The sequence below is a fragment of the Lissotriton helveticus genome, chromosome 6 (genome assembly GCF_964261635.1).
Source record: "Lissotriton helveticus chromosome 6, aLisHel1.1, whole genome shotgun sequence".
Lineage (NCBI taxonomy): Eukaryota > Metazoa > Chordata > Amphibia > Caudata > Salamandridae > Lissotriton > Lissotriton helveticus.
The window spans coordinates 1,159,622,076-1,159,645,691 of NC_136067.1; the positions used below are offsets into that span (position 1 = coordinate 1,159,622,076).

Consider the following 23,616-nt stretch of genomic DNA (forward strand, 5'->3'; position numbering starts at 1 on the left):
TCAGACTCTCTGGGGGTCTTTTTTGAGGCCTTAGAGGGATGTTCCACAGAAGGAGAAGGGGAACCCCTACCCCTTTTGACTGACCTTCTAGATGACACAGCTGATGATGACTCCTCGCTGTCACTGGAAACGCCATGTTTCCTCTCCTTCTGTTTCTGAAGCCAGGTCAAAAGTCTACCAGCACGATCCCGGAGGGTCTTGGTAGAGAAAGTGCGGCAGATTTTACAGTCCTTCGCTTTATGATCCGGATAAAGGCAATAGATACAATCCTTATGCCTATCTTCCACAAACAACCTTTTCTTGCCACAGGTGGAGCAGGGCTTGAAAAGGGCCTTCTTCTTATCCTTGTCAGCCATCCTTAAACAATCCTGTTGAGAAATTCTGAAGGAAAGTTGAAGAAAATCCTTTGAATGGAGAAGAAATTAGCAGAGCTCAAAGGAGACTCCCTAAGCACAACGTGCGGTAGAAAATCTGAGGCTCTGAGGTTCCTTCAGGAGGGTTCTAAGGAGTGAGGCACTTCAGCTGATGCCTAGGTTTGGTCTCTTTTACAAAAAGAGGGTGATATGCCACAAAAGGGAATGAGGCCTAGGCCTTTTTCTTTCTCTTTTGTACCTACTGCTATGGTATTTTTGCTACCGAGAATCCCATTCCAACGACGGGGAATGATACAAAAGCATGGGAATCTATGAAAGTTCCAATAGTGGGGTAAACAAGAGGCATGTGAACTCGGACAGAAGCCCGGCCCCACACATACTAGGCTATGCAACCTCTTCCCGCCCTTTCCCCCACGGTGATGGACAGCTCACTCGAGGGACCTCGGCGCCTATGGACGCGGTGGCAAAGTTACAGACACATGTGGTCACTGAACACAGCTCTTCTGGGCATTTACACAGCTGTAGTGCAGGAAAAGCATGATACATTTACCCAATGAGGTAGCACTTACTGCTTTCTCCTCATCTGCTGCTCTTATCGGTCTCTGACCCTTCATACATAGGAGGCATGTGAACTCGGACAGAAGCCCGGCCCCACACATACTAGGCTATGCAACCTCTTCCCGCCCTTTCCCCCACTGTGATGGACAGCTCACTCGAGGGACCTCAGCACCTATGGGCGCGGTGGCAAAGTTATAGACACACGTGGTCACTGAACACAACTCTTCTGGGCATTTACACAGCTGTAGTGCAGGAAAAGCAAAATACATTTACCCAACAAGGTAGCACTTACTGCTTTCTCCTCATCAGCTGCTCTTATCGGTCTCTGACCCTTCTTAAACAAGAGGCATGTGAACTCGCACAGAAGCCCGGCCCCACACATACTAGGCTATGCAACCTCTTCCCGCCCTTTCCCCCACTGTGATGGACAGCTCACTCGAGGGACCTCGGCGCCTATGGGCGCGGTGGCAAAGTTACAGACACACAGGGTCAACTCTTCTGGGCATTTACGCAGCTGTATTGTAAGAAAAGCACGATACATTTACCCAACGAGGTAGCACTTACTGATTAGCCAGTAGAAAGTACTCCAGTTAAGTATGGTGCAAATCGCACAAAAATCCGCAATTTCGGTGGAAAATCCGCAAATTCACGGATTTGTTTGCGATTTTATGCGAATTCGCGGACCGCTGATTCGCAAAATTCGCCCATACTTACTGAAAATGACTCCCTTTTTTTCATCCTTATTCACTTTTATTCCTGTGTCTTTCTTTGTTTTGCAACTTTTACCACAACTAAACTCTAATCACCTATTCACAACAAGTCCATCAGCAGCACTGTCTTCATCTTATTTCCTTATTGATTTGAAGGTGCCGCATTCTGCATTCCTGAGGTTCACAAGTTCACAACTTAATCATGCTCCTCTATCCTTCTCCTCCAGACTCCCCCTATCCATTTCCCTCAAGGCAGATGGCTGGATTACTCAGAATCAAGACACTTTGTCTTCGTAGACGAGTCCCTTCAAGTGGGACTGGAATTACTGACTACATGCTTGCTGATTGCTGACAGTTACTTATGAAATTGACAGGAGAGGCTGCTCTGTGGTCCCTCACTTTCAGAACAAGAAGCGGACAAAAAGTGGAACAGGTAATGAAGAATGAGAAGAAGATGGCATGCAGTGGACAGCAATGGCTGTCTGTGTCTGATGAAAGCAATTTCTGTTTGTTTGTTGTGCATTAAATTAATCATATGTCTTCTGTTATTATTTAATCTTTTACACACTAAATGTAACTCAAGTCTACTATGCTTGTTTTTACCTTGTTTAATTCAAATTGTACTTCAACTGCAGGGGCCACTACGTTGCATTTTCCAATATGCAAAATGTCCTTGGACTTACTGTTTGCAAATATACCATGATGATTGATTAAATATTATATCTTTTTTCTTTACAGTCACTCACTGGGATGGATGGATCATCAGCGTCGGTTTAGGGATGAACTATGGCCAATTCGTGAGTGTCAAAAAGATAAACCAGTCTACAACAACTACTACAGCAGAACTACATGTCTGTCTAGTCGTGGTATGGAGTGGTCGAGGCAGTGTAGTGTTGTTATGCCAGGCAGATTACAGAGTACAGCAGTTCATGTAAAATTGGGGCTATGTGGCTTGCTGCATACAATTAGATATGCTTTTTCTGTCTGTGTCAAAGAGCCGAGGTATGCTACATCAGGTTGCTTCACTCAGTGGTGCCTGCCTTGACCGTCTGCATGGCCCTGCCGCAAGCATGGGCCAAAAATCTGTTACGCTGAAGAGCTTGCGAATTTTCTGCAATTTCGCGAGATTCTCGGATTGTGAATTTGCCGCCGAAAAACATTAAATTTTGCGAGCGGAACCGATTTTTGTTTTTGGCCCATGCTTGCGGCAGGGCCATGCAGACGGTCAAGGCAGGCACCACTGAGTGAAGCAACCTGGTGTAGCATACCTAGGCTCTTTGACACAGACAGACAAAGCATATCTAGGGTTTAGGGTTCAGTGCGGTTTAATAGGGTTTTTGGGTTTAATTAATAATTTGGTAGGGTTCCCGGAGTCTAGGGATCAGGGCCCGATGCAGGCTCGTTCATACTGATGTTGGCAAGGTTTTAGGGGGGTTTGGCGTTTTTTCAGAATTGGCCGAATTGTGGCCTTTTTTGGTGTTTTGCGGGCGCATGTGTTTGGTTGAACAAGTCGTAAACCTTACAGTGGATCGATTTTGTTCTGCCTTGCTGAGATTCTTGGGATTGACTGGAACAAGTGTCCTGGTAAGTTTCAAGAGGATCGAAGTAGTGGAAGTGCTTTAAACAGCACTTTTTTCATCAAGGCGCGATTTGAGATTTCCCATGTTTTGGGGACAGCAGTATTGCATGTTTTTGGGGGGCTGCTTGGGGGGGTTCTAGATGTTTGGGGGTGGGTTAAGGGGTCTGGGAGCACTGCTGGGAAGGTCTAATTTTGATTGCAAGTGGTTTGAAGAAAATCCATGGTGGAAAAGGGGGGTTTGGGCCTAGTTGCAGACAGCGTTTTGGCACAATTTAAACTGAGGCCTAGCAGTATTGCATGTTTTTGGGGGGCTGCTTGGGGGTGTTCTCCATTTCTGGGGGTGGGTTGAGGGGTCTGGGAGCACTGCTGGGAAGGTCTAATTTTGATTGCAAGTGGTTTGGAGAAAATCCATGGTGGAAAAGGGGGTTTACGGCCTAGCTGCAGAGCGCGTTTGTAGCGATTTAAAGGTAGGTCTCGCTGAGGATAGCACTTCTGCGTGTTTTGGGGGGCTCTTTGGGGGTGTTCTCCATTTCTGGGGGTGGGTTGAGGGGTCTGGGAGCACTGCTGGGAAGGTCTAATTTTGATTGCAAGTGGTTTGGAGAAAATCCATGGTGAAAAAGTTTTTCTTTTTTAGCTCACTTGCGTGTTTTTTGGGGGCTGTTTGGGGGGGTTCTAGGTTTTTGGGGGTGGGTTGGGGGGTCTGGGAGCACTGCTGGGAAGGTCTAATTTTGATTGCAAGTGGCTTGAAGAAAATCCATGGTGGAAAAGGCGGGTTTGGGCCTAGTTGCAGACAGCGTTTTGGCACAATTTAAACTGAGGCCTAGCAGTATTGCATGTTTTTGGGGGGCTGTTTGGGGGGGTTCTACATTTTTTGGGCTGAGTCGAGGGGTCTGGGAGCACTGCTGGGAAGGTCTAATTTTGATTGCAAGTGGTTTGAAGAAAATCCATGGTGGAAAAGGGGAGTTAGGGCCTAGCTGCAGAGCGCGTTTGGAGTGATTTTCGGGTAGGCCTCTGTAGATTTTCTAAGTGCGGCATTTTCCATTTTTGCTTTTGGCCTGTTTGGGGGTGTTCTACTTTTTTGGGAGTGGGTTTAGGGGTCTGGGGGCACTGCTGGGAAGGTCTAATTTTGTTCTAAAATCGCAGTTTACACTTTACACCTGGCTTGAGGGTAAAGATCCGCAAATTTCACCCACACTTATTTATCCTTGAAAAGGAGACTCAGAGTACGCACTTTCGAAATGATGCTTGTATGTATTGTAATACTGTCGACTCTGAAACTGAAAGTGTTATTTTTGCACTACACATCGTACCTTATATTTTTTTCTCCGTGGTGTTTTAATATCACTTCCTGTTTTTCCATCAACAATTACAGGCCGGATTTTACCTGGGCAATGGGAAAAAAGAATGAACTCAGGCTTACCATTAGTGAGCCGCAATTCAGCATCCGCCAGGCAGGCAGTGGACAAGGTGTCTTATGGTCCCCAACATTGATCGGCGGAGCGTCAGATGGAATGGAGGAGTACCGCGAAAAAGAGGAATGGCTGGATGCATGCAACTTCCAAAATTCAACAGGACAACTACAACAACATACAGTTACAGTATCCATCTTCATTTCTACTTATCTTTTAAGTAATGTTATTGCTGTGAACTTCTATGAGTGTGACTCTGTGCATTTGTTTGCTCTGTGCTTCAATTCATCCCTCCAGCCATTGTATACTTTTTTCTTTTCTATTTTTTAAACTAATTTAATGTACTAAGTGGTTCTTCTCTCTGAGGGCAGATAGGCAAGTGAAATTGCGTAATTACTGCAGCCCTGTACTGTCACATTGTTTCTTCATAGTTAGTACATTGTAGAAAGTACTACGTACTTTTCAATAACCTATCCATTTAGCAAACAACTTCATGCATGCAGTAGTGCATGTACTTCCTTTATGTCCCTTAAAAGATTTATGGATAGCTTTGTATCCAAAGATTTGTTTATCTTCATTTGTTGTTTGTCCATGCTGTGTTTTTTTTCCTCTCTCCACAAAACTTTCCCCACAAACCCCATTCCCATCCAAGTTTCAAACCCTAACCCTCTTCCCCCGGGCTGTGTGGTTTTCATTGAGGTGTGAGTAAATTACAACAATAATTCCACACACTTGCTGGGGAGGATAAGGTGCAAGCAACCTCCTCAAATCAATTTTAAGGCAGCTAGATGAATCCTAGGATATTGTAATTCTGGTTAAAAAAACAACAATGAGTATTTTAAAATAAATTCTGAATTTCATGCCCACCATCGATTGGATCCATCGTCAACATCATCCTCCTACATGTCAAGAAGACTTGTTGTTACGCTGCTGTGTCATTGTTCTTGTTGTAGCCATAATCATCCATGCAATTCTTTTTTCCCCATACTTATCTTCAGCATTGCTTAGGCTACTGTTCCTTCTAATACTCCTCTCAGGCCACTCAATGTCTAATTTTTTTACTTTGCTTTTCATATGCTGCTACTGCTAGTATGGTACCACTCCTACTAACACCACAACAACGGAATTTCGGTCCGGGATGGCGTAATCGCCATTTGCCATGCAGCCAGCGCTGTGCCTAACTCTATTCTCAAACACGAATCACAGGTAAGATAAGCATTTTGGGGAGGTAGAATAATGGGCTAGGACTCAGAAAAAAGACTGACAGTAGTACTAGTAAAGTACTAGTAGGCCAATTGAATTCACTAACTCTATTAGTGGCACTTTTGAATTTTTTTTTACGTTTTAGATAATTCATGCTGGTAAGTTTGAGGAAACCAAACGTGCCGTAACCCCCGCCCACCACCCCACAAAATAACATCAACGCGTACACTATGTTGAAGTATGTAAAATAAATAAATATATATTTACCCTAACAAAAATAAACTAGTCCCACCCCTCCCTAACCCAAACAATTGTCCATTTCAAATAGTCCTATGAAAATTCCCAAATAATCCCCAGCTCCCGATTCCCACCCCCCCAACAGTCTTTAAAAAAGGGGCAAGGAACACAGTCACTTCCGGCGGTGTCTGGACAGGCGGTCCCGCCGCTCCTTGCGGAGGTCCCGGAGCTGTTTCCCAAGATTGTCCACCTTGCACTCCAGGTAGTCCACTCTTAGGCGTAGGCGGCGCATGCGTGCCATCCAGGCTCTGGGGGAGCCAGCTGCTGGTGTTCTTGCAGCTGAGCGGCGGCGGGAGGCTGTCCGAGCATGGCGCCGTCCTGGAGGCTGCTGATTGGTGGACACAGGGGCAGTGCTGGAGGAGTTTGTTGATTTTGACGCCCCCTCCTCCAATTCCCGAGCCCACAGCCGGCGATATTCCACACAAATGGCGTCCAGCTTCCGGGCGCTGGCCCGGACAGCCATCTCCTGTCTGGTGAGCTTTTTGGGAGCATCTATATGAAGAAAGAAAGAGAAATATATTGTAACCAATACTCTTTAACAATAACACAAAATAATTCAACAGAAAGTTGTCTCACAATAACACTAGCACTTTGCAAGCACAGTATAACATTTTGGCATGTATCTTTCCGCCGTCTTTGTAGGCCTGTAACAGTGGGAGTTTCAGGAATTCTACTACCAGGCAGCACTATGGACTCAATACATAGTCAGAGAGTCAGAGAGTACACCAGTATTCTTCTTTTTTTCTCTAGTTTTGCGAAAGAAATTACTTGTACGTGAACTTGTGTTAGCCGGCATAATGCCAGCTCAGTCAGCTTGCACCCAAGAAAAAGAGACACAAGCCATGATGACGCAGACTTGCATGCATTACTTTAAGCAGTACATGCAGGTGGGAATAGGGAAGCTCTTACTTTTGTATAGGGATGGCACTGGCCATACTCGGTTACATCAAGGGATACTGCTCAATGTAATTTATATTTCTCACTGCCCCCCCTGGGCCTTCAGTACTACAAAAGGAAAATGAAGATTATTCATTTCTGATCATGTATCCAGCCGGTCACATGATCTCTTTGCTTATATGATGGATGACTTTAGGTGCTTTGTTGTGATAGATTGAGTGAACAACAGCGATAGTCCACCCATGATTAACAAAGCAGAAAGAAAATTATGAACATAGGGAGTGAGTGTGGTAACCATATTTGCCGGAGGAAGGGACTTGACTTGATATAATTGTCAACTATACAATACATACACAATATATGCTGTGCTTGCAAAGTAAACTACTGTACTGTTACTTTAGGCAAGGGAGAGTTTCTGAACAATCACAACTTGTAGTATTTGGATTTCCTCTGCTTTGCTACGCTGGCACGGACATGCTGTGCGAACAAAGTAACACTCTTCATGCACCGAGCGTCTGCTCTACATACACCACTGCTATGTATGAGGAAGATAATACCATCCAGGCTTCCAAAGTAAACGTCTATCATTCATCTTAATGTCCCAAGTGTAACAACTTTACTTTTTCTCAACAACCAAATAACACCCTTTTCATTTTATTTGGTAAACCACCGTCTTGACTTGCATTTGAGTTTCACCCAAATGATATATTGCAATGCACACCACACATGAATTTTCTGATTCACCCACACAGGCAGTCATTTTTCTTTTTCCTCCAACCATCCTTGCTTCAAGCAGCCATGCATCTGATTCCTTCCTATCAGCCACCTCTGCCTGCATTAAAAAACACGTATCATTATTTACAGTCATAAATGTTACGACTCGCTCGTCCTTCCATTGACCCCAAGTTCTTTCCCTTTTCGTTCATCACATCCCTGAAGTTCATCTGATATGACTTGGCTTCACGATAAAAGTTTCCCAGCTGATTTGAAGTCAAATAGAGGGGGCCATTGCTTACTCGAGAACTACCGCCGCTAATGCTATTGCTAAGTCAAGGGTGACTGTCTTCTCCGTGATTGGCTAAAATGTAGTTCTAAATCAGTAACTGTTCTTTTTTTTTTTATAACTTTATTTTGCAGTTTTTTGTAATAATACATGCAATGTACAGAGTCATTGATACCTCATAATAGATACATCTCGATCGCGGCGGCTCTATATATTTTCCCCTACAACAAATAACCATATAGTTTCGACACAGTACGACAATTACATTTCAGTTAGGATATGAGGTATTAAACATAACCACCGTTCCAATCAAGACAGTTTCACTAAATTCCCAAAGGATTGTTAAGTTTCACATGCAGTTACAATAGTTCGTGTCCGAATTCCCCTTATGTACAGAAGCATAATCAGGATTGTAATAACTCTCTCAACCTATCCCCGTTGGCTCACTGCCCTGGCTTTGTTGTGTGTGCAGGGATCGTTGCTGTGAAGACAGGAAGGCTCCTAGTGTGCCCCAAATGTCTCTACGTCTGGAAGATATCGGTACAGTGTTGGCATACATATCGCTATGTGTTGAGCAGGTGGCCATACTCTGTAACCATCCCTTCTTTGTTGGCGCTCTTCTACCCCCCAAGCTATCGCAACTTCCCTTTTGGCTAGGAGAAGAGAGATTGCGTCAAATCTGCGGATTTTTATGGGGAATTGCACCACGTAACCCAATAACACAATCTCTGGCAGTGGTTCCAAGGGGATGCGAATCATTTTACTAAGGAGTTTATGGATTTCCACCCAAAAATCATGAACTCGCGGATACAGTTCCAGTGACTTTACAGCACTCCAACCACTGCTCGTCTGAGATGGAAGTGCCCAAATCAGCTTCCCATGCTGAGCGGACTTTTGTGTCGTCCAATGGCATCACATCCGAGCATGCCTTATATAACTTTGATATTAGGTGTAGTCCTTTATCGCTATTTATGACCAGGGTAAAGGGAGAGGAGGAGGGTGGTTTCAGAGGGTCCTCGGGGAATTTGGCACGCAACGCTGCTCGCAGTCTGGCCATCACAAACCTGTCCATAGACGAGACCTCCGACAGTGTGGGCATGTTTTCCGGGTCAATAATATGACCTGCAGGGAACAAATCTCCCATTGTTTGGATGTCCAAATTATCACAAGTCTTTTGGACTTGTTTTTCAGAAGTGATGGGCAAGAAGGTAGCATTTGGTAGCAGGAGGGATGAGGAATAGAGAGTGCCCACTTGCGTGATTTTACTGAGCTGTAGCCATGCCCAACTGGTGGTGTGAGCGGGCTGCACGGTCTTGGGATCACGGGGGACGTACGAGGGCAGAACAGATGCCAGGGTATTAGGAAGAACAACATCAGACTCTGGACGTAAATAGGTGACTCTTGCGTCTGGATGATACCAGGCGTGTGCAAAACTGGCTTGTGCAGTCAGATAATATAAGCGTAAATCAGGGACTCCACACCCACCTCGGTCATATGGAAGTGTCATCACTTGCCAACGCACTCTGGGTGTTCTGCTTCCCCAAACAAGTTTGATCAACAATGATCGCAGAGTATTAAAAAATGTAGTGGTCAGGGGAATCGGTATATTCGGAAATAAGTACAAAAACCTAGGGAGGACTACCATCTTTATTAGGGCTACACGTCCCGCCATAGAAAGTGGGAGTTTCAGCCAGGCGTCAACTCGCGTTTCCAGTTGGGAAATCGCTACTCCGTAGTTTCCGTGCATTATCTGCTCAGTATCCCGATGGATATGGATTCCTAAGTATTTCACTAAGTCAGCGCACCATTCTAGTGGGAACTCCGGAGTCCATTGTTTCGTTCCTGTAGTGAGCGGAAAAAAAAACGATTTACTCCAATTAATTTTTAAGCCAGAAAAGTTGCCAAATCGTAGAATCTCCCTGAATAATGGGTCAAGATTAGTTCGGGGATCGTATACATACAGAATCATGTCGTCAGCGTATAGGGAGACTAATTGGGGGCCTGTCCGGAATACCAACCCCCTGTGGAGGTGTTTTTCCTGGAAATGCCGGATCAAGGGATCCATTGTCAGAATAAATAATAAGGGGGAAAGGGGCCATCCCTGACGCGTCCCCCGCGATAAACCAAAGGAGGCAGATAGCATCCCATTTAAACATAGCCTTGCTGTAGGTCGTGTATAAAGCAGAGCTGTGGTCGCTATAAAGCCTTGGGGGACACCCATTTGTTGCATAATGGAAAGGAAAAAGGGCCATTCCAGGTTATCAAAGGCTTTCTCTGTGTCCAATAAAATCGCTGCTGCGGGCATTTCGGGGTCTAACCTATGTTAAGTAAGAAACAAGGTTCAAAGATTGAAGGCAGTAGATCGGTGGGGGACGAATCCCGATTGCGCTGGGGCAATTATGGAGTCCATGAGTAGGGATAAAAGACAGGCCGACGCCTTCGCTAGAATTTTGTAATCTAGATTTAATAATGATAGTGGTCTGTAAGAACTACATTGGAGGGGATCTTTGCCAGGTTTTGGGAGCAATATTATTACAGCCTCCCTCAGAGTGGGAGGGAGTTGCTGAGACTCCAGGGCCTCTGCGTACATATCTAGCAAGTGCGGAGTCAATATGTCTCTGTACGCTTTGTAGAACTAGGGCGTAAAACCGTCCAGACCGGGGGCTGTGGAAGTGTTTAATGCGTCAATGGCCTCGTGTATGCTGTAAGCATTTATGGGTTCCGCCAAAAAGTCTTGCATACATTTTTCCAAGTAAACTAATGCTATTTCCGAGAGGTATTGTTCCTGCCCGGAATTATCAGGACCCAGCTTGGTAGTGTATAGAGTTGTGAAATAAGACAGGAATTCCTTCTGTATCAATAGGGGGTCTGTAAGTGAGTTTCCCGAGTCTGATTGTAGCTGGGTAACATATGCCTTCGCATACGGAGGTCGGAGCATCTGAGCTAGGATTCTACCTGGGCGCTCCCCCTCTCCATAAACTCTGGTGTTGTGATATTTACCCATATATAAAATGTCTCTATCAGCCGTCTCTCGATATTGTAGGAGTAAAGTCGCTCTCTTGGCAATGTACCCGGGATCGGTGGTTATCTGGTGTGAATTGTCTAACTCGGTGAGTTCGGCTTCCAATTCCAATTGGTCCCAGCACTTTTCAAAATGCACACTCCCCTCATATAGGCCTTAAACCCCTCCCATAACATAGCCTCTGATTCCACCGAACCCGTGTTTAAGTCGAAATACTCCTCTATGGTTCCGGATAGGTACTCCCTGAACTGTTCGTCATTCAGTGCTCGGGATGGGAACCTCCACTGTCGCTCATATCCTTCAGGGTGGGGAACCAACATCTTTAATAAAAACTGGGGAGTGGTCGGAGTATGATCTGGGCAGTGTATGTATACTGTGAAACAATCTGGAGAACTCAGGTAAGGCTAGCCAGTAGTCGAGTCGTGTCCAGGTATTGCTGGCACTTGTGTAGTGGGTGTGTGTGGTATGGCTGGGGTCACGGGTCCGTCCCAAGTCTGTCAATGAAAGGCGATCACATAAGGAATGTAGGGCTCTGCGCACTCTAGGCTTCGGGTCAGCGGCTGTTGAGGTGCTGTCTAGGAGATGATCAAATGTAAAGTTAAAATCTCCTCCCAGTAATAGTGGGACGGGTCCCAATTGCAATAGCTTTGCGTACAGGTCATGGAAGAAATCGGGGGAGTCAGTGTTTGGGCCATATATACAGCCCAGCGCAATCTTGTAATAATAGAGTGTCCACCACAAGAACAAACCTGCCAGAATCGTCACAGGTGACGGAATGGCATTTAAAGGGGAGGCGCTGATTAATTAAAATAGCTGTAGGAGCTGTAGTTGGCAAAATATGAGTTGGGACCTCATGAGGCTGCGAACCGGGATCGGTCCATTAAGGGGAGATGAGTCTCTTGGATCAGTGCAATGTCTATGGCATGAAGATTCAAATAGTGCAGGACTTGTCGCCGTTTCCGATTGTCGTTCTAACATTCCATGTGGCCAGGGTGAGAGCGGATGGGCCATCAGTGAGACCTATTTGTGCCATAACTGCATGTGTAGCACGGTAAAAAAGAGCAGCCTATGATCGCATTCTGCTTATGTATCAGTAATGTCTTGAAGTTCAAACTCAGTACAATGCAATGAAAACAATTCCCATCCTGCCTCCCCCCACCCAGCCTTCCCACCCATTCGGAAAGGCAACATCCCTTTGTCCATAATAGCCCATAGTACCCAGAACATGTAAGAATAGCGCATAACCGAACCTTTCGGGTACATAATAGCACAATAAACTTAGATCAGAGGTGTACACCAAGTAGGGGGACGTCTGCTATCCGGTAATATAGTAACCAAAACCAAATAATGAGAATGCATCAAAAAGTACTGTATTGGGACATTTGCGGCAACAATGTTCTAAAAGGATACTTGTTCAGCTGGGACCAGACGTGGAAAATAGGTCCGCACTGGCGTCAGCCCACTCGACGGAGGCGATGAGGTGACAGCATCCTGGGAGCCCTTGCTGTTGAGTTTGTAGGTACGGCAGAAATCTTGCACCTCCGCTGGGTTTTCGAAAATACGGGAGCGGCCGTTGACGTCTACACGTAGTCTGGCGGGGTATAGCATTCCATATTTCAGTCCCAGGTTCCTAAGGGTAGCCTTGACACTCTGGAATTTCCTCCTGGCGTCCTGTACCATGGTGGTGAAGTCGGGGTATATGGATAGCTTGGAACCTTGCCAGTTGAGTTCTCCCTTTTCTCTGGCCATCCGTAGTGCGGTGTCTCTATCGCGGAAGTTCATTATCCTGGCGATGATGGGTCTCGGGGGGAGGCCAGGGTTAAGCCTTGGGCCAAGCGATCTATGGGCATGTTTCACTATAAAACTTGGGGTGAACGCCTCCCGACCAAAAAGGTCTGTCAGAATGGATTCCACCAGATTGTCCATGCGTCCAGTTGCTGTAGACTCCGGCACGCCCACTAGGCGAATATTGTTGCGGCGACTTCTGGCTTCCAAGTCCTCGTTCTTTATCACCACCTCCTTCAGTATTCTTTCCATCCTGTCGACTCTCTTCAGGGACTGAGCCATGCCGTCTTCTAGGTCCGATGTTCGAGATTCCACCAAGTCCAGGCGGCGGTCGTGTATTTGAAGCTTAGCTCCTAAAGCAGCGATGTGTCTATCTAGGGTGTCAAAGAGGACGTCTAAGGCCTTGAACCCCGCCCGCATTTCCTGCAATAGGGGTCCCAGTTGGCCTGCATCGTCTGTGTTAGGTGGAGACTGTCCATCCGCCGCCATGGTGGCAGGGGGGCCTTTATTCGCGTCTGGTGGTTTCTTAAAGGTGAGCTGGCTTTGTTTTAAGTCTCTGCAGCCCATGCCGCACTAGGCTGACGAGGAGAGCAGAGAATCGGAGGTGCGTATGTATGAGGCGTAAGAAGAGGTTTCAACTGAATCGTAGACTGATAGTGAGCTGTCCAGCTGGAGGCATTGTGTGGGCGAGGGTGGCGCTGGCGCGTAGGTGGAGGAGTCACATGCCGTATCTCAATCTTGTGGGGTCAATGGTCACGGGTCGGTCGCACTGTAAATAGCGCTATATGGACCAGGTGCACACTACGGGTCTCAGTGCAACGTATGGCTTAATAAGAGCGATGGCTGCCAGATTTTGTAGAGACGCCCAGATGCTGGGGGTGGTAAGGACAGTGCGATTGGGGCATACCGGAGCACGGGCAGTGTGGGGAGTCCAGCAGCATCTGTTTAAACTGTAGCTGGGCCGAGTGGGGGATCAAAGCATTCTGGCAACACTTACTTTGCCTCGATGTATTAGGTGGTCGCAATGCTGTTCCTGAAGTCTCCGCTGCTCTCACAATCTCGGCGGGGGCAGCGATCGGCCGCCGGGGGCCTTACGTGGTCGTCTCACCCTCCCCCGCCACACGCCGGGAGGTATGGCCTCCTTAATGTGGGACTCCACAGGTGGTCCTACAGATTCCCACTTATGGCCAGCAGACAGGAGAGCCCAGGGCGTCAGTGCCGCGCAGCACTCAGTCCCCTGCCGCAGCCGAGGCAGGGAGCGCAGGGCGGGGAGCGCTCACAGCAGTCAGGGCAATGTTGGGCGAGGAGAGGGGATGGCGGCCCCCTCAGCAGCACTGTGCCTGGTGCGGACGGGCGTGGGAGTGGGACTGTATAGCACTCACCACCACCCGTAGTTGCGATGATGTGCCTCCAAGCTGCAGCTCAATCGTCCCTCCTCCGACCGCGGCAGCGCCGGCGCTCGGGCCGCAGTGAGCCCCACGCGGCGGAGCCTGGTGTCTTTTCTGGCCGCCGGCTCTCTCTCCCGTAGCCGGTCGGGTGAATTGTCGCACTTGGTTCGAGGCCACTCAGTCCGCTCCGTCGCTCCAACCGTGAAGTCGGCAGTCAGGAAAGGCGCCGGGAGTCTTCACGGAGCTGCCATTTTGTTTCTCCCAGCTCCGCGCCACAACAGGTATCACAATCGATTCCACGTCGTATGCTGGCCAAATTAGGAAGCCAGTGGATTCCGCCGGCTTCCACAGGATTCCGACTCTCAGTAGGGTCGAATTTGGGTCGCTAGTTTGTCCCGTAGTACCGGATGGGTTACATTACTCCGGAGAGCTCAGCACAGCGCGGCCATTCCGATAGCTGGCTAAGCCACGCCCCAATCAGTAACTGTTCTTAACTGTACAGTGTACTTGTAGTAGTGTACTGTCTACTGTTCAGTACATCATACACTCCTTTGCGAGCCTACTCTAAATTGTCAACAAGTAAGGAGTATAATAATAACGTACCACCGTCCGCCGCTGCTGAGCCATCCCCCTCAGCTCCTCCTGGTGGCACTTGTGGTGCCGCCGCATCAGCCCCATGAGTGGACCCCTCTGCACTGCTGGCCCCGGCACTGGTGGTGGGAACTAGTGCCGCATCCGATGTTGTGACGCCTAGAAAATACAAGTCATATTTTTAGATGCCATACACCACCCCCTATTTCGTCTCGTAATGGAAGAGAAAACGTTAAACAATTTTTAATTATTGGGACTGAAAAGAAGTCACGGTTTTGGAGAGGGTGTTAACTTATATGCTTAGCCATAACATGCAACTCTTTTTGGCACAACTGATGAATGCTTGCTCTTTAACGTGCAACATTTTTATAATTACAGACAGAACCAACTACTCCTCATCACCACCAGGAGGACTTGAAGTTCCAACAAGGTGAGGGTTCCCTGATCCACAAGAGGAAAACATGGCGGCCGCAGGCTAGTGCGGTGCGCGCGTCCAGGCAGCTCTCTGATGCACCGCTGCGCTACTAACATCGAACCAATGGAGACGTGATTCGGTCCGCTGCCCCCCGTGTGAAGCTTTCTCTTGGACTTCTGAGTTTTCGCTCCGGGTCAGTGGCAGCTCGGGGTCTCCTCAAAAGCAGACTGGGCGGTAGCAGAGGGGCGGCTGCCGGCCCGTGCAAGGCGTCTTTCTGTGCTAGCTGTGGCATTTTGGTGGAAGACACCACCGGTGGAAACGAGATTGGGACAACGGAGGCCTCTGGAGACCTTGAGGAATCAGCTCTGGATCCTGGTAGTAGAGTTGGGGGGTGGCGGGTGATTCTGAATTCAGCAGCTGCAGTAAAGGCACAAACAAGAGGCAGGCCCCTAAAGGTGCAAGTCAAAAAAGACTGGGGAAAGGTCAGAAGTCTGGAAAAAAATTGCAATCTCCAGTATGTGCTATCAATGAGGGGGGAAGGCTTGCTAAAACAGCAGTGGTAACCAGAGAGTTGGAAGTTGAGGCTGTTAAAGGGGAAGGTAGCGGGATTAACCAGAGGGTTAGTAGCAAGGAGGTGGGTAAAGGGGCGAAACCCAGGGGCAGAAACAGTACGTCAATGGTCACCCCCTCCCTGCGATCTTTTTTCAAAGTGTTACCCCAGGTTTTGGATCTGCTACCAAACACAGCCGTGGAAGCTCTCATACCCACGCCCACATTTACACCCACACCTTTAGAGCGGTCTACTATTACCGAGTCAGGGATGGCTGATCCATCCCCTATCTCAGAAGCAGTAGCTGAGGACCCTGGCACCCGTGAACAAGTTCCAACAGTGCAGGAGCAGGAGGAGGCAGCTAATGCGGTAAAGGAGGGTATTGAGGGGGAAGACCAGGGCGGAAAGAGTTTTGGAAACACGCTTGAGGCGTTTGAGACTGCCGTTTCTTGCACTGTTCTTGTTTTTAATTAGAGGGTAAAACAGTCCACAGAATAAAATGTCAATCTTTCTGTCTTTGCCACTCTATTTTATTTCACCACATTCTTCTTTTGCACTGCACTGATTCCCATATTTACTCTATCTACTTCTTGGTCAGCACAGTGATTGTGGGCTAGACTCACGGACTCCTGTTGGAGAGTGGGAGTGGAGGTGGTCTCAATGATCTAGAGACAGACCGCCCCATGTCCATGGATGACCAGATGAGAATATAGATCATCATAAGACATTTGATGGGAATCCATTGTTATTTGAGTCTCCCTGAAAATCACATGTGTTCTCGATCATAGTTCATTGTCGTGCACTTTACGTTTAGGCTCATTAGAAATTTCTGTATTCTCTACTGATTTAATTACAGTAGCGCCTATTGAATGGATGAATAGATCCATTTATCTTAGACCCTTGGTTCTCTGGTTGTATTATATATAAAAAATTAGGCTAAAGAGTGTTAGGTTATCTGACGCTCCTTCCTAAACCCCTTCTAGGGTTGTGATCTAGCGGCAAGGAAGGTTCTGGTGTGTAAGTGGAACAAGCTTACTTTCCCGTGGGAGGGAAAAAATAGGTATAATGGTGTCAAGCATCCCAAACAGGGGCTCACAAACACTAAGAGTGCACATAAATCGGGGCAAATATAGTGTTAAAAAAAAAAAAGTCTAAGTGGGGGGGAATTTTTTTTTCCACAAATCTTCAATTAGGTACCCCTTTTATCCAGACACTGGGGTGGCTTTTAGTTGTGTCTTCTGACAGATAGCTTCATGGGTAGTCGATCGGTTCCATCAGTGTTATGCGGTGCAGGAGGGGGGGATGTCTGCAGACGCAAATCCGGCTATACATCTGGTCGGGGTAAGTTTAGTAGGGTTTTCCATGGGTGCGGGGGTGTTGGGTGGGGGGGAAAAATGGTAAAAAATCCTCATGAGGCTGCCCTCTTTAAATATGACATGTGTCCTAGTCGGGTAACCAAGCAATTTCAGCCCAAAAAGATAGCCAGGAGGCTGTATACATAGGGGCGGGTGGAAACTTAAATGATGACTTCTGTTCAATTTATGTCCTGGAATGTCAATGGTCTGCGCGTGAGGAGTAGAAGAGATCGAATTTTGCAATATCTGAGGGACTCCCCCGCGCAGATCATTGTCATACAGGAGACACATCTATTAAAAGCAGAGGTCACGATTCTACTAAAAAAGCATAGATGGATTGATAATTTTTTCTGTACAGACCACAATGCAAACATAAGAGGGGTCCTCTTTATTTTTAAGAAATCTGCGAAAGTCTAGATCCTGGACTCTATGGAGGACAAAAGTGGGAGATGGCTCATACTGAGAATCTCAGTAGATGGCTGGATCTGTACAGTGGTCGGCTACTATGGACCTAACTCGGACGATCCATCTTACTTGGATAGTATCAGGAATCATCTGATAACCTCCCAAGACCCCGTAGTATGGGTGGGCGATTTTAACATTGTGCTCAAACCTAAATTAGATAAAACTCCCAACTCTAGAGCCTGTGTACCTTCCAAATCAAGGCAACCCCTTATTGCGATAATGACACAGCTTGGTTTGGGAGATTTGTGGAGGGAAAGGGCTGGTAATAAATTAGGGGTCTCTTTCCGGAATCTTAAATATAGGCATAAATCAAGAATTGATTATGCTTTATTTAGTTATAGCCTTAAGGATACACTAACTACCTTAGAATATCTCCCCTCCCATCTGTCAGACCACTCAGCTCTTTTGTTTAGTCTTAGACTAGATTTACAGATTAAACATCCTTCCTGGTCATTTGACCGTACCATCTTACTGGAAGACGATGAAGTCCGCTTTCTGGCAACAGAGACCACATCTTTTTTGGAGATAAATCTTGATTCTGCAGCATTAGCCATGGTTTGGGATACTTTGATAACCTTTTGGAGAGGGTGTATCACCAATAGAGCCTCTCACAGGTGGAAAACATATAGAGAGAGGATAAACAGCCTGGAGCTGGAGATGGGCCTGCTCGAGCAGAAGCTCGGTGCCTCTATGGGGTCATCGGGCGAGCAAGAGCAGTTAGACAAGCTGAAAAAACAGCTGGAGATTATTCTTCAAGAAAGGGTGGCAAAGAGATGGGAGGCAAGTAAGACCGCGCATTTCGAATTTGTAGAGGCAGCTGGGCGGATCCTGGCATGGAAAGTTAAGGCGGATCAAGCCAAGAATTACATCAGAGAAATTAAAGTGGAAGGGGAGCCCCTTGCTAGGATTTCTAAGCAGGAGATTGGACGGGCATTCTTGGAGTTTTTTGAGGAGATTTATAGGGAGGACATACTTAATGACGAGGTGGAAAGGGATACATGGTTAGGTAAAATTTCCTTGCCAACCCTTTCAACAGCGCAGAGCAACTGTTTGGAGATGGAAATATCGGAGGCTGAAGTGAGCAAAGCCATTGGGCAACTTAAGCGAGGGAAGGAGGCAGGTCCTGATGGTCTGCCAGGAGAGGTATATCGAGCACTGGACGGTGCCATTGTCCCAACACTGACGACCCGCTTTAATGGGATACATAGGAAGGGGGAAGCCCCCCAAAATCTTGGGGAGAGGCGACTATTGTTTTGATCCCCAAGCCAGGGAAGGACCCAACGGAGTGTGGGTCTTACAGACCGATCTCACTCCTAAACAGCGATTATAAGATCTTTGCTACCATCATGTCTGCGAGATTGGGGTCTGTGATTGGTGTAATTGTACATCAAGATCAGAAGGGCTTTATTAAAGGGCGGCAGCTATCTGATCTGACGTATGATTTGGTGGGGGCAATAGACATCGCTTCAGCTTTTTCCCTTCCATTGGCTACACTCACTTTAGACGCGACAAAGGCCTTTGACAGGGTCAACTGGTTATACTTGGACGCAGTCTTAAAGAAGTTTGGCTTTCGCAAGGGTTTTTGTCGTGTCATCTCTCTTATGTATAGTGCTCCATCGGCAAGGCTGCTAATTAATGGCGTCCTGACAGAGTCCTTTAAAATCACGAGGGGCACGAGGCAGGGGTGTCCGCTCTCTCCCCTCCTCTTTAATTTGTACATTGAGCCATTCGCCCAGGTCCTGCGGGGAGATGAAAATATTCCTTCATTTAAATTCGGAGAGTGGGAGAGGTGGGTCGCACTTTATGCAGACGATATTCTCATCTTAACGTCTGACCCAGCAGTATCATTTCCTGCAGTTATTAAAAAGGCGGAGGAGTTTGGGCGTATCTCGGGGTATGAGATTAATGCCAGCAAAACAGACATCATGGCGTGGAACATCCCCAACTTACATCTGGGGGTGACAACACCTATGCGCTATCTTGGCATATGGGTGGCCCAAGACATTGGAGACATCGCACAAATTAATTTAGACCGAGTATATAACGAATGTAGGAAGATATTAAAATCCTGGGCTCACCTCCCATTAACCATTCTGGGTAGGGTTAATCTGATAAAGATGTCCATTCTCCCTAAATGTACTTTTATTTTTAATACCATCCCACTGGTTTTTGACACTAAATTATTGGATAAATGCCAGCGAGAGTTAAACTCCTTCATCTGGAATTACAAGTCTACCAGACTGGCATGGAAGAAGTTGAGGAGGAGGAGGGAAAAGGGTGGGCTCGCTCTGCCGGATCTGCAGTTCTATGCATGGGCTTTTCAGTTGTCCCATACGAGAATGCTCGTAAAAACACCATCGGGTACATCTTCTGGGACAATGTTTAAAGCCATGCTGGTAGGAGCGGATTTATCAACCGACGGGTTCCTATTTAAATTTGGGGACAATTTTTTTTTTAAAAAGGTCAAGTTAAAAATTCTTCTGTCCTTGGCGAAAGCCTGGGTTCAGATTAGAAAGAGAATTGGGTTGTCCTATTATACAAATTATGCACCAGTGTGGGATTCCCCAGGCTTACCACTTTGTTTACAGGACAGATTGTCATCTCCTGTGAGGGATGTTGGGAAAGTTAGATGGGGAGAGTTGTTGGCAGTAGGGATGGTGAGGGCCTGGGAGGAGTTACGGGAACAGGTGGGCACTGGCTTTTCCGGATTCAAGTATTTACAGCTAGACAGCTGGGCCAGGGTCTTGAGTCGGAAAGGGGCTCCACTGGGGAAGTTCAGTAACTTGGAACAGCAGCTGGTAGAGCGGCCAGGGGGAGGTAAGGAGGTAGCTCAGTGGTATTGGAGTTTGCTGGATGAGGTTGATGGGGAGTTTGCTTTGCCAGATGAGTTGTGGGGGGAAGAGGTAGGCTCCCATTGTGAGGAGACATGGACAAAATCTTTCACCCTCCTTTATAAAATCGTCAAACCGGTATGGCTGACACTAAATCATCTGTTTACGGTACATAGCGCCTATCTCTCGCCCCTGAGACTGTCTAAATTTCTCCCAGGAAAGAAATGTAATAAATGTAACTACAGTGAAGCATCGGATGTGCATATGTTTATTGACTGCCCTTATATCGTCCGGTTTTGGGATGAAGTGAAATCAACTTTGGACTCTATCTTAAATATCTCTCTGTCTATCACGTTGCCACTGATCTTCGGCTTGGAGGCAGGTATCACTGGCCAGGCAAGGTCCTTTTTGTTTTATGCGATCCTTCTGGCCAGGAGGCAAATTTGCAAAGTTTGGGTGGAGAACATGGCCCCCTCACACTCTGGATGGTTGATGTCTTTATATGAAACATCTAAGGCGGACCTTGCAAGAACTGGTAGCAAACGAAACTTGGCTTTTTGGAACCTGTTGGTCCAGTGGAGATAAGGTTCAGGGTTTTTTTTTTCCCCCGGGGCCAATGATTATGCCTAGTATACTCCAAGGACCAGGGTCCCTCGTTACACTGTCTGTCCTACAGGTTGATGAATACCGAGATGGAGTAAGAGCGGGCCCACACTCTCTCCCCCCTCATACTTTTAAGATCCATCTTCTGCCAATATTGTCAAATCGTGATTCGGTGCGGGAGACGGGAAAAATCTGAAGTCTCTCGGCAGTGGACACGCTAGGTGGTCGGTGGCTTCTTGAAAGGAGGGCAAAGCAAATGAGGACAAAAAAAAAAGGTGAAGGCTCCCGAGTCCCGCACAGTTACTTCTGACTGAAGTATGTGGAAAGTCGAACTGCACCTATCAGCAACAATGTCCAATTTCTCTTGTCCATACTTCTGTATGTGCAGAATAGTCCCTGAAACACTAGCGGTATGGTATGTGCTACTATCAAATCAAAAAGCCAAGTACTAAGCTTATTCTTGGTGGACATTGACATTTTGTTGTTGACTGGAATAGACAGCAAGGGTAACCCAGAAGACTGCACTGAGTGCCTCTAGAGCTATTGCTGGATCAGAGTTTTGTTTAACACCGATTGCCGACTGGGCAAGCTTCGCTACCTACACAGACCGACTCATAATAATAGTAAATAGTAGTAGCACAGAGAGTGATGGTAGAGAGGCAGGATAAGAATGTAGAAACAGTCTACAAGAAGATCAAAGACTATTTTGTAAAAAATAGAATTAGGAAACAGTTTGGAATGAATAGTAGCTGTAAAAGTTAGGGAAGTATAATTATATTAACAACAGAACAACTTACTGGGGCCAGCAGAAGAGCCTGCAGAGGACCGTTCCTGCCCACTCTGTTCCGCCGGAGTCTGGGGTGTTACTGTCTTCTTGCCCCTGGGAGGTTCTGATGATCATGAAATAAACACAAACATGGATGATTGTTTTTTTGAAATATTTGATTTCTTTGACCACATTCTAAAATTATCTCGGGGAAACAAATTAGCAACAATTGCACTACATGTATTGACCTATCTGATCTAGTCAACTAGGAGGACACTAGTAAGTATTGCTGGATTCGCAGACCGCCTACTTGGAAAGTTATGTAAATCGCTAACTAAACCAACAACAAAAAGGTTCTACTACGACTGCCAGCACTCAGCAGCATGCGACGTGACAGACACAGTCCGTCATCATGATTGCAGACCACTAAAAAATTTCCTACTACTAATAACAATATCCTATCAATCCATCACTATCTCTTCTTCTTAGTGGCAGCAGGAGTACAAAGGAAGGACTAGACTTGAGTCTCTAGTCTCTCTAGCATTACGCAGTTCTGTAAAGTACTACACTCATACATATTCAGGCCAAATGAGCACAAAGTTGCAAACAAGTAAGCATAGTAGCAACGCCACTAAGGAGGCGAGCACCTGCAATCGCAGAAGCTATTTAAACATTATTTTACCTGCAATGTAATCGAATCTGCAGCATTCTTGCTCTTCGGGAAAAACATATATTAGCAATATAACACAGAGCGGAAGAAAACAAAGTAGTTATAAAATAGCTACTCACCAAGGCCAGGGATCTCCACGCGTAGTAGGTCGAGCAGGTCCCGCTCCCGGTCGAGCAGGTCAGCCCACCGGTGCGTCACTTGGTCATAGGTGCGCCGGACCCCCGGCTCCCTCCGCATGGCCCGGCACACCTTATCCCACTGCTGGCGACGCTCCCGGAGGCTATACCCTTTACCGGGCCTGCCCCCTCCTGCCACGGTCTTAGGGAGGTGGCGCAGAACAAAAAATATAAGAGCGGCCACCTCCACCGCGGTGAAAACCTCCCTGGCCACTACATCCTCCCCCCTCAATTGCCCGCATGGGAGCTGGGTACGGGGTGCGGGACCCTTCCCCTTGCTTTTCCCCGCTCCCTTTTTTTTTTTTTTTTTGAGGTTCAAACTTTATTTATTGCGTCTGTCATACAGTACACAGCTTTGCGCCTACAACCCTGGGGCCGGCAGCATGTCAGTTGTAACGATAATGAGGTATTTAACAGTTCGATACAGCCTCGTTACCGACAACCCGGGGGTCCGGTGGCATTTGGCACTAATAGTTGTTACACATCATGTACCTTTGGCAAGATATATCTGACATGGCATTACAGTAGAACACATTTTAGTTTCTTGTAACTAAACATACTTAACCTTTCTTTAACTATACAATGATCACTGCATCACAACATTCTTACTCCTACTGTGTTTTGTTTATTTTGTAGTTATTTCCTAACATGGTGTTTCCCTGTACTAGCGTGCCTGTCTGACAATCGTCAGTTTACTCTTCATCTGTTGGTGGCCTCCCTTTTAAATATTCAACTAGGTACATCCAGTAGTCTTTGGGTCTAGATCCCGCAGGCAGCTCCTCCTCATAGGTAATTAGTGTGTCTTTACAGTATGTGAGATCTACCAACTAGTTATTCAGCTTAGGACATTTCGAGCTGTTCCAGGTGAGCGAGATTCTGCGTTTAGCCATTAGCTGCGCAATTACACAGTACTTGCGTTTTCTCGCTCTTATATTCGGAACTAGACCTAGTAGGCATACCTTTACTGTA

At 46.8% G+C, this 23,616-nt stretch overlaps 1 long non-coding RNA gene across 1 annotated transcript; it reads right to left on the minus strand.

The window, feature by feature from the left end:
• Positions 1–6,174: 6,174 nt before the first annotated feature.
• LOC144761670 (uncharacterized) lies at positions 6,175–22,355 on the minus strand. Its single transcript, XR_013595840.1, has 3 exons — positions 21,833–22,355; positions 14,829–14,975; positions 6,175–6,622 (listed from the first exon to the last, which is right to left on the minus strand). It is a non-coding gene; the product is annotated as an uncharacterized LOC144761670 (long non-coding RNA).
• Positions 22,356–23,616: the final 1,261 nt, after the last annotated feature.